The 14916-nt window shown below is 42.8% G+C and overlaps 1 protein-coding gene across 11 annotated transcripts in view; it reads right to left on the bottom strand.

The window, feature by feature from the left end:
- Positions 1-14916, bottom strand: part of TRERF1 (transcriptional regulating factor 1) — a 100530-nt gene that overhangs the window by 26329 nt on the left and 59285 nt on the right. For 9 of the 11 annotated variants that reach the window (XM_055726222.1, XM_055726217.1, XM_055726223.1 and 6 more), the window contains one exon: positions 2470-2567. The gene's annotated coding sequence lies outside the window, so the exon portion shown is untranslated. Of the gene's footprint in view, positions 1-2458; positions 2568-14916 lie in introns of all 11 variants that reach the window. The other 2 variants (XM_055726220.1, XM_055726219.1) reach the window with 1 other exon arrangement.

Below are 14916 nucleotides of genomic sequence, written 5' to 3'. Positions count from 1 at the left end.
ATCGTGGCTATTTTGGTTAGAACAAACACCGAAATAGCTACAGAAAATGACTGCTGGTCCTTGAAATCCATATTGCTATCTCAAGGAGAAATGCTTACAGGGCTGAAAACCTTTTCACCCCAATCCTCGATACAACTGCTCATATGTTTTCTACTACACTTTGATTTTGGCTTACTCTGAATAGCAGACATCTCAAATCCACACCCATATCTGCATACAAACCTCAAGGTTGGCATTATTAGGCAAAACCAACAGCAACAACATACCCACTTCAGTATATGAGAACACAAGCAAATAAATAATTGCAGAAGTTAAAAGAGGATGGCAAGGAAGCAAAGTATTTAGCACGCTGATTTTATAGCAAGCATAGTGAGAAAGCTATACACGCTTGGAAGGGGAAAACCAGATTAGCTACGTTTTAATATTAATGCTGGTAATTCTTCAACAGTTGCACAAATCCTTCAAAAATTATCATTCCCTTTGCAGCTGAGCTCCTTCTGCAGTGCAGTTGGAAAGGCTGCTGAGTCTCATGTGGCTGCTCATTTAAGCTGTTCCCATTTCCACTCTTTAAGAGAGCCTAGAATGTCCTAATTCAGTTTAATAAAGAACACATTGGACTTGGGGGAGGGGAGAGGAATGACAGCATTGGGAGGGGAACCGAGCAATTTCTCTACTTCAATGATGTTTAAGAAAAGGCAACAAAAACAACAGCAAAACCAACAGTTGATCATCTAAGGAAAGCCTCTAGAAAAGGGGGAGGAGAAAGGAAGACAAACAAGCAGAAACATTTGCCTCTCCTTTTGATCTAAGTAGAAAATGCATTCTGAGGCACTGGTAATCTAATGAAAACTTTCTTTCCCCAAAACTAACAGAACTCTGGTTATTCAAGAAGAGGAGGCTAATTTCTAAATAAAGCCATTAACTCAATTTAGTTCAATCGAGATTCAGTTCCATGAGTCCCAAAGAAATGAAGAAGGTTGCTTCAACAAATCTGATTATCTTTGCTGGCAGTGAATTGGCATTACAGTTTTGAGGTACTTTGAAGGGTTCCGAGAACTGTGTATGAAGCAGCTATCACATTACTCCATAAAAATACCAAATATAAAATGATGTGGTCTCCTCACAATACTGATTAAAAATAAAAAATAAAATAAAAACCTTGACTAAGGCCAGAAGGGCACATGAATTGCATATTCCATGACTAAACAACTAAAAAGAGCGTACGGGAGACAGCTTAAAGAGGCTGATCATCTCTGATAAACACAATGATTTTTTTTAATATTCACCAATATATTACTGCATATTTGATCAAGGCTAAAGCTGCCTATGAAACTTGATTTGAAATCTCTTCAGCCAATCTGGGTTTACTGACTGCTTAGATGAAAAAAACTGTAACACCTTCCGCTGAGTCCTACATCAAGGGCAATACTCACAAATGCTTCCTGGAAAATAAACATGCCCTACTATCAAAATTGCCCTCGATTTTATATTTTAGTTTACTTCTACTACTGAACTGAGTGACTTGTTTTTCTCCAGCAAGATCCCAGTTCCGCCGACATGACAAGACCTGGCATGAAGATCTTGGGACAGAGATGTTAGACCTTGCCCATTTACTTTATGTTGCTGTGTTACAACCTCTGGTCTCTGCTGTTGATTTGGGGGAGGAGGGGAAATTTTCGTGCCTTTCCCCTCAAACATCAATCCATCAGCTATTGTTGTGACCACAGCCACATTTTAGGATAAGGTGAGCATCCTTCTAATGCACTGAATCAGTTTCTTCCTGACCTCTGTTTATACTCTGAAGCTTGTAATGCGATTGCCTTTTTCTGTAACTGTAAATGCTGTGTAACAGTCAGAGAACATATGCTAGGATTTGCAAAAACAGGCAAGAAGGAAACATCCCAAGACAGATAAACAATTAAAAAAACAAGGCAGAAGCGGCAGTATGCGGAAAATAGCATATGGCAATGCTTTCAGTTGAGAGGGAACAGCTATTTGGAGCCCAGTGTCTCCCCCAAAGGACACAGCTTTCAGAAATGCTGCTGCACGATCCTCCAAGAAGTCAGTCCCTCTCAAATACCTCTTGTTGGTACTTTTGCAACAAAGCCAAACAAAATCCAGTGGCTATGCAGAGCTGACCATCATAGATGTTTTTGTGTTTGTTTTTTTTTTTTTAATTAAGGTAATGTCCACTTTGCTTGTATGAGACAATATAGCCGAGGTAGTCCTTTAAAAAAACATTTATATGTGTGGGGATCTCCTGTGTCATACATATTGTAGGTACATAAAATGATGTTTTACAGGACAGAGCCAACACACAACTAGTCATAACTGAGGATTCCATCAATAAAGCCACAGAGACTCAAAAGCCTAAATTCTGGAAGACAGTCAAAAAGCATTCAGCCTCATTAAACAAGCCAGCCTCATAGAAAGTGGACATACGATGCTGCAACATTACCTGAACATTACCTGATTTTTGAGGATTTGTGAGACTCCTGTATCTTGCTGTGCTGTCTTTGCCATAACATTTCATGCTGCTTTCATTCTGCGATCTCAAAATCATGTATCTAAACATAAATCAAGAGAATGGAAATTAGTTTTTCCCCCCGCCACAGTTATCTTAGAAAATACCACCACCTTGCCCCAAACCACAAGCAGATCTGCAAGAATAAACTTCCTATTGTATCATAACCAAATCCTAACTTCTATTCAATATAATATCTCCACGCTTTGTTCTTCAAGTCACTATTGCAGAGGACACCTATCAGCACTATAACCCCCTTGAAGAACCTCTTTCCTACACCAACAGTGAGACATTGCTTCATTGTCAAATCTCTGGGATTGATACATCCATGGTCCATCCTTCAAATTACAGACTGAAATACAAGTAAATTACTCTTTTGTTCTTAACTCAGCTTGGCATTTAGTGCAAAACGAGGAACGTGTTATGTTGACGCAATAAATAAAACAAGATGGTGCCTCTACTGAAGAGACTGTAAAGATTTCACAGCATCTTACGCTGCTTTGACAAAACCCAAAGACAGCCTGGGTGCTCTCACAGAAAAATTTGCTGGCCCAGAGCACGCAACCTACATGACGAGCATCACACAAACAAGAGAAGGTACAGCAGTCAGGGAGGGAGGGATTCATGGAAGTCAAAGGTGCGGGAGATACAATCAGGCTGTCACCCAGTGCAGAAGAGATATCTAGACAAGGCATCCTAAATGATTTAAATGAAAACAACGCATTTGTAGGTGCTGCTGCCAAGACAGCTTTTAGGGAGGGCCCTGAAAATTCAAGGGTGTTAAGAGAGCTGGCCAACATCATCGCAAAGCCACTCTCCATAAACTTTAAGAATCATGTAGATCGGCAGACATCCCAGAAGACTGAAAGAAGGCTAATGTCACCCCCCACCTACAACAAGTGCTTAAAGGGTGATCCAGGAAATTATAGGCACATCAGTCTTACTTCAGTCCCTGGGAAAGTTATGGAACGAATCCTCCTGGAGGCTATCAGAAGTCAAATGAAGCACGTGACTGGGAAAAGCCAGCACAGCTTCACCAAGGGCAAATGGTGCTTGACAAACCTGACAGCCTTCCACAACAACGCGACCTGCTCGGCTGATGTGAAGTGAGCAACGGACACTGTCTACCTGGATTTCTCCACAGCCTCCTCCCAGAGAAACCAGTGCATTACAGTCTAGACAAGTGGTCTGCGGTGGGTAGGGGTTGGCTGACGGGCCGCACCAAGGGCGGTGGTAAATGGCTCCTATTCAAACTGGCAACCTGTCACAAGGGGGGTTGCCCAAGGATCAACGCTGGGTCCAATGCTGTTTAATATCTTCAGAAGCGATCCCTGACAAAGTTTGCCAGTGATACCAAACTGAGTGGGGAGATGGATGCTTTGGAAGGGAGACCCACCCTGCAGGAAGACCTGAATAGGCTGGAAAAGTGGGTTAACAAGAACCTCATGAAGTTCAAAGGCAAATGTAAGGCCTTGCACCTGGGAAAACATAATCCACGAGTGCAGCACAAGCTGCAATCTACCCGGCTGGGGAGCAGCTCTGAGGGTCTTGGTGAACAACAAGCTCAACAGGAGTGAACAGCGTACTGCTGCAGCAAAGAAAGCCAAGAGGATGCTGGGTTGCATCAACAAGGGCATCACCAGCAGAGATAAAGTCGTCATTATCCCACTCAGCACCTGTTAGGCCACACCTGGAATAGTGTGCGCAGTTTTGCTCCCCACTATACAGTGAAGATGACATAGGCTGGAAAGGGTCCAGAGAAAGGCCGCAAAAAGCGTGCTGTATGAGGAAAGGCTGAGAGAACTGGGTTTGCTCAGCCTTGAGAAGAGAAGGCTTAGGGGCAACATTATCACCATGTTCTAGTATTTAAAGGGTGGCTACAACGAAAATGGAGACTCTCTGTTTTCAGGGGGTCACATGAAAGAGACGAAGGGTAATATTTACAAGTTATTCCTGGGGAGATTCCCATTGGACAGGAGTAGAAAGTTTTTCAGCATGAGAACAATCAGTCATTGGAATAATCTCTCCAGGGAAGCGATGGACTCCCCAGCATTGGACACTTAAGATTCAGCTGACAGGGCGCTGGGCCCTCTTGTCTAGACCGTGCTTTTGCCAAGAAAGGTGGGACCAGTGATCCTTGAGGTCCCTTCCAACACAGTGTTCTATGACTCTATGAAACAAGCCTGGAAGCTTAGGGTGCAGTCGATAGCTCTCCTGCATCAACGGGAAACACTTCATTTGCATCGAGCCCTATCAGGTTTTGGGAAGTCATTCCAGGCTTAAGAAGAAACTGTATAAATGCCTGCTTGTGGAAGAAGGGCACAGATAACCTCAGTGACCTCGATCAGCACTCTCCTTCTCTCACCTTCATCCTAGATTCACTTGTTAAAATTCTTTTAAAGTCTCCGATAATAGTTCCCAAGCATCGTGACACTACTGCATATAGCAAGAAGCCGCCTCACAAGTCCAGCAGTTCCTTGCACAGAACAAAAAAATGCCCTCCCTTAGCTCACCAGCAAGATGAGGGAGATGAACCCAAGCAGCTCCCTTGCCCTGCCCAGTGCCAGCCTCCGCTCCCCCCAAATCCATGGGAAACAGACAGGTCCACGGCACAATCCAGACACGAACCTACTCCACCAAAACATGCACCACGAGAGACAGCAGAGCTCCTTACAAAGCCTGACATGCCCAGAATGTCTTTCTTCAACAGAACACCTCCGCTGATGGTAAACGCTAGTAGCATTGCACAGCGACACACGGATTTTCTTATATCCAGGTGAGCTTTTGTTTACAACACTGCGTTGAGTCCCAGTAACAAACACCTGTGTGCATTCACATCTTGCTACAAATGTAAGCTGAAATGCTACAAACATCCCCAAAAGCAAATCCTTTGTTACCTGCTTGCATCCTATCAGCTGGCGGCTTTCCTCAGCAAATCCCATGAATTTACCTCTTCATTGAAATAAAGACAGGTTTCAATAAAACCACATGTACACTTAATGCTTTACCTAACTTACTTTTTATACTGGCATTTAACACCTTGAAGTCTGTAACAGGCATATTGGATCTGATAACTGGCAGGGGAACACCATCGCTTTCTGTTTGTAACAGGAAATACTCAGAGACACAGGGAAAACCCGAGGTTAATGTCAGTGGAGCCAAACAAGAAAATGTGGAGGGTTTTTGCCCCAGTTTAACACACCTGTTTAGAATCTGCCAAGATGTTTAAATTTAATTAAAAAAACAAAAAAAACAAAAAAAACCTGCTATATCATGAGCAGTGACCAAGTCTCCGTATAGTTTTGCTTTCTTTTTTATTTATCCACCTGCTCTGGAACAACAAACACTAGTATTAAACCTAAAAACGCCAAACTATTCTGCAGGCAAACCATCCCTTACAGCTTTCTACAGAGGCTAGGCTGATCAACACTAGGAAAAACAACAACAGGAACGCCCAGGAAAACCCTTTCCTGTTTTTCTTAGTTGTTTTGGTTACTTTTCCCACTATACCACCACCATCATCAGAGCTACAATACCACCCATATGCAGTTGTGTGTAAACTAGCAAATACATGCAAAGTTCTCATACGTAATACTATAGTTAAAGAATAAAACTTTGGGCCTTTTAGAGCTGGAGACAGTGAACTGATGGCTGATAAACACAAAACCAGTCCCAATGTAATTAATGCTGGACTAAACATTGCAAAAAAGTACAGAAAATTCACAAATGGGGTTTTAATTCCATTCATTAAACTTTAATCAGCATCTCATTTCTTGATGTTTAGATTAAAAAGCAATCTAACTCTATATTCCTTTGCCATATTCTTCAGTTTTGCTCCCATCCCAGCTCCTAGATTTTTTGAATATAACCAAAGCACAGTAAGGAGAAGCCGAGAAGTGAATCCTATGGCAACATTTACAAATTAAGAGCTAAGTCAGAGATCAGCTATCCCACACACACAATATAAATTTTCGTTCTTCTCTCTTCATTAGGATTGATGACACTGCTGGAAAATAAGGAGCACATAATACCTTTTATGGCAACGTAAAGCACAGACGAATTAGCAGAGAGAGAGTGCAGCTAAATCAATTTCTCATCTCAAGATAGTAATGGAGGCAATTTCTTGAACTTTACTATGCTTGTAACGTATCGATCAGCAAAGCTTCACGCTGAAAGTTAAACTAGGTATTTTTCCAGGAATAAAATGGAGGATGGCGGTAAAATTCTAGGCAACACACCAAAGCCTGGGGATTTTGTCCAGCCACGTTGCACTTCAAAAACTCAAAGTTTCCACCTACCTGCAAGTTACCACAACGCACAAGAGGAAGATTTCTAGATGAAGGCTGAATTAGTCCTGCAGAAACCTTCGCAGAGCAGATTTAGGGAGAAGCAGAAAGACACAGTGCTGCTCCAGAAGCAATAGCACAAACGCTGGTACTGGCTGCGTGACCTGCAGCCTGAGGCTGCGGCAGCAGCCTGGGGGCTGCATTTCTGTTGCCACACTTCAGCTGCCCTTGGCTGCCGGTCGCTGTGAAGAGCCATTTCCCAGAGGTCTTCCAGCCTCCGCTGTGGCTACACCGTGCCCTGAGATGCAGATGCCCTTCCTGAACTTCTGCTACTGCTCTGAGGCCTAACAGCACGTTAGGACAAGGAGAACATTTGCCTTGGCCACCTGATTGCCATGGAGAGCTACAGCACCAAGACCAAGGAAAGGCCACGCACATGCTCCACGGGTCGGTCAAGCGTGCCTGGCACAGGCTGCGTGCTTCCAGAGGGAACCCCACTGCTGCGTGGCAGATTTTAGATATGAAAAGAAAAACAGAGATCAAAGATGAGGAGATATATATCCCCCAGTGAAGGACAGTGAAATGTTGGACATATAACCATCTGGAATAGCTATATTTAATTTAATGGGATAGACTTTTTCATCATTTGACATTAAGAACTGAAGTGTGAAGACTGGGAACTCATATTCCTATAGATGTATGACCATCAGACCACCATAATATAATTCCGAGAGAGTTAAAAAAAAAAAAAAGTTTTTGGGGATTTCTCTTTTCCTGCCCAGTGGCTGCCTGTCTACCTAACCATACAAGAACACTGGCTGATAAACTTGCCGTGAAATTAATAAGCCCCACCTACTTTAAATCAATGAAACACAGGAGCTTTCTCCCCTGTATCTGTCATTATTTCTATTCCAACAAGGGTGACTGAGAGCATCTTGTTATCTAAATTGGTTGGTCATGATTAAACCGTATTCAATTATTTTTGGAGCAGAAAAGGGGAAAGTAAGCCACCTTAAGACAAGAAACATAAGAACAGCAACAGAATACATGTATTAAACAAGCAACACCAACAAAGACTGTAGTATCAACTGACAAAACCAGGAACAAAAAAGTTGATAGTACCAGAACCATCATCATCAATCCAATCATGTTATCATCACTTTGGTTCACTTACACAACTACATCAGAGCAGTTTCTCCCCATACGCTGGAAGTCCTCTCAACCATCAACTTCATGATTTTGTAGCCCTTCCCTAATCAATGCTCAGCTTTCTGGTTGCACCTTCCTTGAACTCTAGGAATTTAAATTCTCTTCTAAGGACAGGATGCTTCATGCACGCAAAATTATTTTTATGTGCTCATCTTTGAAATGTTTCAGGAATACTGTATGACATTTATTCCCAGAGAAAATCTAGACAAACAGTGCATCTTACAGATGAGACGCTATGGCACAGATAGGTTGCGAATTCCAAAATCTCTTAGTTTTTCACGTGTAGAGTCCAACACTTCAGATAGCAGGTACTGTACAACACTAAATCATGTTTAAAGTGGTTTTGACTCAAGCTGCTGGTCAGATGCCTACTAGTCACACAAAACCAAGGAGTGTTCGCAATAAAAGAGTCCACCACAGGCATAACTGGTGACTACCCAGATGCTGTGAGCGACTGCATCAGGGGGCTGCTCTGCAGCACTGGCCAGAATATAATCCGGTTCCCTCAGGCAGGGCCTTAGATTGTCCCACTCAGAAGAAAATACTCTTTTTTGCAAGTCCTTCCATCTTTCATTATGAAACTTCAAACAAGCACAACAAAGGAATCGGGGATTCAACACAGCCTCCCTCTACAGGAGTTTAATTTCTCTTCACAGCAAATTCATCACATGCACCAAGGTGGACAGGAGTTTTGTTTGAGAAGAAAAAATATAAAAGCAGCTTAGAGTTTTCTCATGAAGTGCATTTACGTAAAACAAGGCTAAAATGGAGTTATAAAAAGCATGCTTTCCTTCTGCTGTTTAATCTGAAAGAGGCTGGCTTAATATCTTACCTGTGTAGTGTAATTTAAAAAGGATATTCCATTACATAGTATTGCCTAAAACCTGGAACGGTTCTTCTGTCAGTCTCATACAGCCCCTACACAGACCAGTCAAGTTGAATGAAGAATTATGGCAGTGACAGGCTGTCACCCACAAGGGGAAGGCATGCTAGCATGATGCTCATCTGAGTTGGAGAGGCATTTGCCAATGGCAGAACCTCAGATACACTCTGACAATCTTGTCTCCATCCCCACCCTGCAAGCAAGCATGTGGGGTAGGCAAAGGTTTGCCTGCCCATTCCTGGAACTCCTGCGCTCATCTGCCTCTTTCCTTTCCCTTCTCTCCCTAAGCCAGCGCCCCCTCCACAACCAATTCCCTTTCCAAGGTACGTTTTCTTCTCTGTCATGCCAGGGGTCACTCCTCTGGTACCTAACCAATCTCCTTTCCCTCCTTTCCCCCTGCCTCTACTCAGCTCTCTTCCCTCAGGTCCACAACCTACACCTCCCACCACACAACTATTTCTTGGTTCCTCTTTACTGAATTCAGACAGCATCCATGCAGCAAGAGCTTGACAGCTCCAGAGCTGCCTGAGAAACCACCATCTTCCCCTTCACGGCTCTCACATACTCATTCCATGCTTGTCTCCTGAGAAGGCCACTGGACACTCACTCCTGATCTCCTTCATGACATTCATCATTTTTATGGGTCTCCTCCATGTCAAGCTCTTTCCAGACTGAGGACTCCTGGTGGCAATCCGTTATCCCGTACTTTGGATTTTTCCTCTTTACATTTTCTGGACCGGGGGGAGCAGAGATGGAAGACAGTGAGGACCAGAGCTGCACATGATATTGAAGACAGGGGAGCACCACACACTTACACAGCGACAATTTTATGCTTTCTGTTCCATTTTCTGTTCTTTCATTAACACGTACCGACACTTGCTTTACTCATCATTACACTGCCATTTTTACAGGATGACCACGAAGTCTCCTTCAAGAGCAGTAACACCTGGTGCAGCACCCATCAGGGCATACACCGCGTTGTGACCCCCGCCGCCTCCTCCTCCCACATGCATTGCTTTTGTTTATCTACAAGCTATTTCCTCTGACATTTTATCATCCAGCCTTTCAGTACAAGGAGTTCTCCTGCAATGCATTTCAGCCAGCGCTTCTTGTCGTTATTCTTAATATGCAAAGCCTACACTCTTGCAAAATTTCAGATCCTTACTTAAAACTATGAGGTGACTGAAATTGTTCAAACAAAATCATCGCCAAAAATGACATCAATAAACAGCCCTGTTTCCTTGAAAAAAACCCTCAAACTATTCTTTCCCTTTGCAAAATTACTGGAAAACAGCCACTCCCCTAAATTAAATTCCCCAATCACTAAAATAAAAAAGAAAGGCTTCAAGCAGGCACTCCCCATAATGAGCTTTAGCCTTAATTGTTCCAGTTCGGCAGAGCTGAGAGCACTTCACAGGAAGATCTTCTGTCAAGAGCCCGACAACCCAATGCTTAGACCTCTCATGCCATACCAACATGCCATCCCTGCCCCAAGAAGATGGAGCAGGAGCTCCACAGCTCACGGAACAGCACTGCCAGGCCAAAAAAACCCCAACCAACTGACCCCAAACAAATCAGCAGGCAAACCTAAGTCTAACAGCTACTGCTTGGCTCCAGATCTTCTGTGCAGAAGGTAGGAGGGGGGGAAAAAAAAAAAAAAAACCCAAAAAAAAACCACACACCCAACCCATTCCACCTCTCTGCAGACAGACTCCTATGCAGTGCCAAGAATATTTTGAAAGACACAAGATGTATAACAACTTTTCAACTGAATATTCATTTCTGAATTGAAAGGAAACATCTTAAGGCTGAGTGGGCGTAAGGAACGATTCCTCCTCGGCACCGCCGCGCTATTTATTAAGGGCTGTGAATACCCACAAGAATTCAGCTTTGGCCTTCACACTGTACACTAACAAGCTCAGTTTACTGACATTCACAGAGCATATGGAGCTCTGCTTCAAATGATCCCTTTGAAAGGGACAATTAAATCAGACAACTGGAGATTGAACGACCAACAGAGCTAATTAAATTCTTAAGTCCTGTTTGTATATTTATCCAAATCTTTCTCACCATTCTTGCTGAGAAGGGGAATGGGTTGGCTCGGGAGGTCGAGGGAACAAAAGTATGCCTTTTTCTTCCCCCCTCGCCTCCATAGTTACAGATCTGTTTGGCACAAAACTTGCGACATGAAATCAATGCAGCCAGTGGTAGAATTCATCTTATTGTGACAGAAATATTCCACTTTCCCTAGCTTATATTTTAAATTGCTTTCTGATATACCAGGTTATTATTTTTTAGCCCCTTTGGTTCCTTACATAATTAAATGCCACACCACTCAGCTTTCACAATTACTTTTACCATTTTCAGAGGAACATTGACACTCAGCAGCTTTCTCAACTTTCTGTGAAGAATTTAATCCTCACGAGTATTAGCTCCACTGAGTATTTTCTTCTTCATTACATTAAAAGCTCTTAGCCATCCCTATAGAAGTCTTTTCCCCTGTAGACTTTTCTGTAGAGCAGGTAGTACTTGCAGATTCTCAGCTTCCTTTCCTAGTATTCCATGTAACCAGAAGTAGCACAGAAAAGGGGAAAGGACAATGCTTTTTAATACCATGGTGCCTTCAGCTTGCAAGCAAGGGAGAATGGCTAAGTGCAACTCACAGACACATTTCTGTATCAAAATCAGATTTTGCATTTAATACTTGCAAAAATAACAACAATGCTCCCAAAAGGTCTTCTAGCTAAGCAATAAAGATTTTGCCCACTTACCCTACAGGTACCGATATACAACCTCTAAAGCTTTCAGAACTGGCTTCACAATATCTCTTAGAAAAGAACCTCAATTTTGGAGCACGCATGTTCCCAGCAGCTCTAACTTTGTTTTCTAGGTATTGCCCATGCAAAATGCATGACACACTCTCCAATTTTGCAAACCTGTGACAAAGCACACAGGTACTTTACAGAAGTACTTTATTGATATAGAAGTGACAAAGTAAACACGTGTAATTCTGCAAGGAGGAAGTTCATCCTGCTTACCTGAGAGAAATATAAACAGAGAAACATAGATCAGAATAATGTCTCCCTGCCCAGGTAGGCTAAGAAGAATTATTTGGCCAGTGGGTATTTTATTTGGGGGTTTTTGTTTGTTGGTTTGTTGTTTTTTTTTTTCTTTTTTGCCTTTTTTTTTTTTTTTTAATTTTGTGGACAGCTGCAGGGTAAAAAGAAAAAAAAAAGAATAAAAGGCCACCTTAAGGAAAGGGCCTTTTAAATAAATTGAAGGCTAAACCTTTACGTCTGACACAACTGCCAGCTTGCTCCTTAGCAGAACAACAGGAAGGAGTTTCCAGAGCGCATAACAAGCACCAGGGAGGAAGCCTTCTCTACAGCAGGCACAGTACTACGCCACAGGATCTTCTCCTGGGAATGAATTGTACGGAGGAGACATTTTGAAGAAAGTGATAAACTTGCTTGTCATCTATGGCTCTACCTTACGTGCCAGTTGACCAAGTCATTCTTCAGAATTACTGGAATGTTACCAAGCGTCACACTTCCAACCGAGAGCAATATATGCTTGATCATTTCATACAATTTTCAGCTCTATCACAGATAGAGCTTGAATTATTGCCCCAGATAACTCAAGAACCAAAAGGCTCTGCCCACATTTCCCCAATAACCCAACTAGTGTCCTGGCACAGTGCTTTGCACAAAGGTGAAGGAACTAGGGGCTCTGCAACAGGGAGCTCAAGGAGCATCTCTCACTTCAAGTCCCAATTTTGTCTGAGGCCAAAGTGAACTGAATTTAGCATGAATTATGCATAACCGCCCTCCAAGCAAGTGGATCTGTGCCAGCTGAACCTCATAAAAGTTTTGGTTGCTAGGAGGTAGTAGTGAACATATTCTGAAGTCCTGTTTACTCAAGTCATTGGGGTTCCCCTCTGGAATAACCTTCCCCAGTCTGCTCACTGGTTTCTCTTTCTCTGAGACATCAAACTTCTGCTAAAATCTGTGATTTCCCATCTGGTATCATCTACAGAAGCCTCTATGAATTATCTCTCTGAACAGTCTGCAAAAGACCTCCAGCATCTTCAGAACAACACTGCATCTTTAGACAAACTAGATAACACACCTAGCATAAATTCTGCTTGGGTAAGCCTTGCGTTCAGACACGGTGTTGTTCAGATGCCCACGTATCAACTTCTGAGTCTCAAACTCCACAAGCCAGCACAGCAGACAGAACCTCAGTACCACTTCGCAGAGCTTGCCTTACCTTTTCAGTCTGCTCTCTCGCTCTCTAAGACTGTTATCTCAAATGAACATACAGTATTTTTACATCAACATTTTTCACCAATTGTTTTATGTGGATATTAAGTTTCAGAGTGTGCTATCTGGAAATCTAGGCTGCCAGATCATGCTTTTAAAGACTTATTCTATAATTCTCTTACCAGTTTGCAGGAGATGCAATTTTATCTTCTGAGTTATAAACGCATAACAGAATTTTTCCATGGTTATCTTAGCTAAGATTGGACTTAGAGTATTTATTTATTGTATTGTTTACATATACTGTGAGCCACCTGATGAGGAAATGGAGAAATAAAAATAAAACCAACCTCCTCCTTTGGACCACATAATTTCTGACACCATTCCTACTTACAGATCGGCTCAGTTTTTTGTTTGTTTTATGGAGGAAGAGAGTAAGCAAACACAGACTTCAGTTTTTCTTCATTTACTGAACCTACGGCATACAGGGCTCATTTATCATCAAGCCCTAGACTCAAGCTGAAATGCTAATTGCAGACACAAAGAAAAATGTTTCTTCAATAATTAGTAAGCAAGCAATTCTCAGAACAGTGTTATCTGATTTATCACAGGATTCTGGAAAGAAGATGGTGGTGCTGACACACTCGTGGTTTCCCTTCTGTTCACTTTTCACTTACAGCAGATTCAAGCCTCTCTGGAGCATCTACTCAAGAGATCTGACAAGAAAGGTAATGTGTAATTCTAAGCAGGATAGATGCTAACCTCCCCACTGATGCATCCTTGGGAACTGCCCATGAAACAGTGGCTACAAGCAATGGGACCAGAGAACTGAAAAGTAATGCCTAAATCCTCAGGTATTTTTAGTTCAGACTCTGGACTTTCCGACTGAAATACACAACCAATAACGCCATTTCTAACAACTCTCTTCACCACAAATACCGGCAAACATAACTTGGGGCTATAGAAGGGGAGTGAAGAGGGATTCTGAGTCGACTTCAAAAAACCCCCAATTAAAACAGAAGGTAAAAATAACTGCGGTAGAAATGAGAAGCGAGGGACGTTGCAAACAGTGACCAAGTCAAAAGCAAAAGCAGCTCATGCAATACTAACCAAACCTCAGCAGGCAGTGCTGCAGTCTTGCTTACCCAGAGGAAGCAACTAAAGATCTCCCCAAAGTTTCAATATAGCCAGACCCAAGCGAAGGCAGAACAGGGGCACAAATCTCCAGGAACCCCTCCCTTGATAAAAAACATTCCCACTCGGAAAGCATGGTGGCACACTTCCAGAGCCCAGGCTGCTGTTACCACTGGGTGGCCTGAAGGGCTTGGAGAGATGTTACGCCTTGTCCTTGCTCCCCTGTACTTGGCTCCAATGGTGCAACACCAGCAATCCTGTTAAGGAAACACCGTTATTCCTCTTGGTCAAACCTCACGGTCCTCAACCTAGGTGCAGGCTGCAAAACTTCCTCTTGAGAGTGGCGAGGTGGCGGTTGTTAGGGGTGCGGGGGGCGGCGGTGTTGGTTTGTTTGTGGTTTGTTGCGGGGGGGGTGGGTTAGCGCTGATGTAACACACTGCGGCACAAGAAAGGCATCTCTTAGGAACTGAGTAGTGAACTGAATAGCTGTTATTGAATATTGATACTGAAATCTGATACGTTACTTTTTTTGAAAATGGATATATTATTGAAAAGATAAAAGAATTATCTTAAAAAAGCATACAGGCTGCACAGACCACAGGGCGCTATCCGGGAGCCAGG

The sequence above is a fragment of the Falco cherrug genome, chromosome 13 (assembly GCF_023634085.1).
Source record: "Falco cherrug isolate bFalChe1 chromosome 13, bFalChe1.pri, whole genome shotgun sequence".
In the NCBI taxonomy this organism is placed as follows: Eukaryota; Metazoa; Chordata; class Aves; order Falconiformes; family Falconidae; genus Falco; species Falco cherrug.
This window is presented reverse-complemented; position numbering and strand designations above follow the sequence as displayed.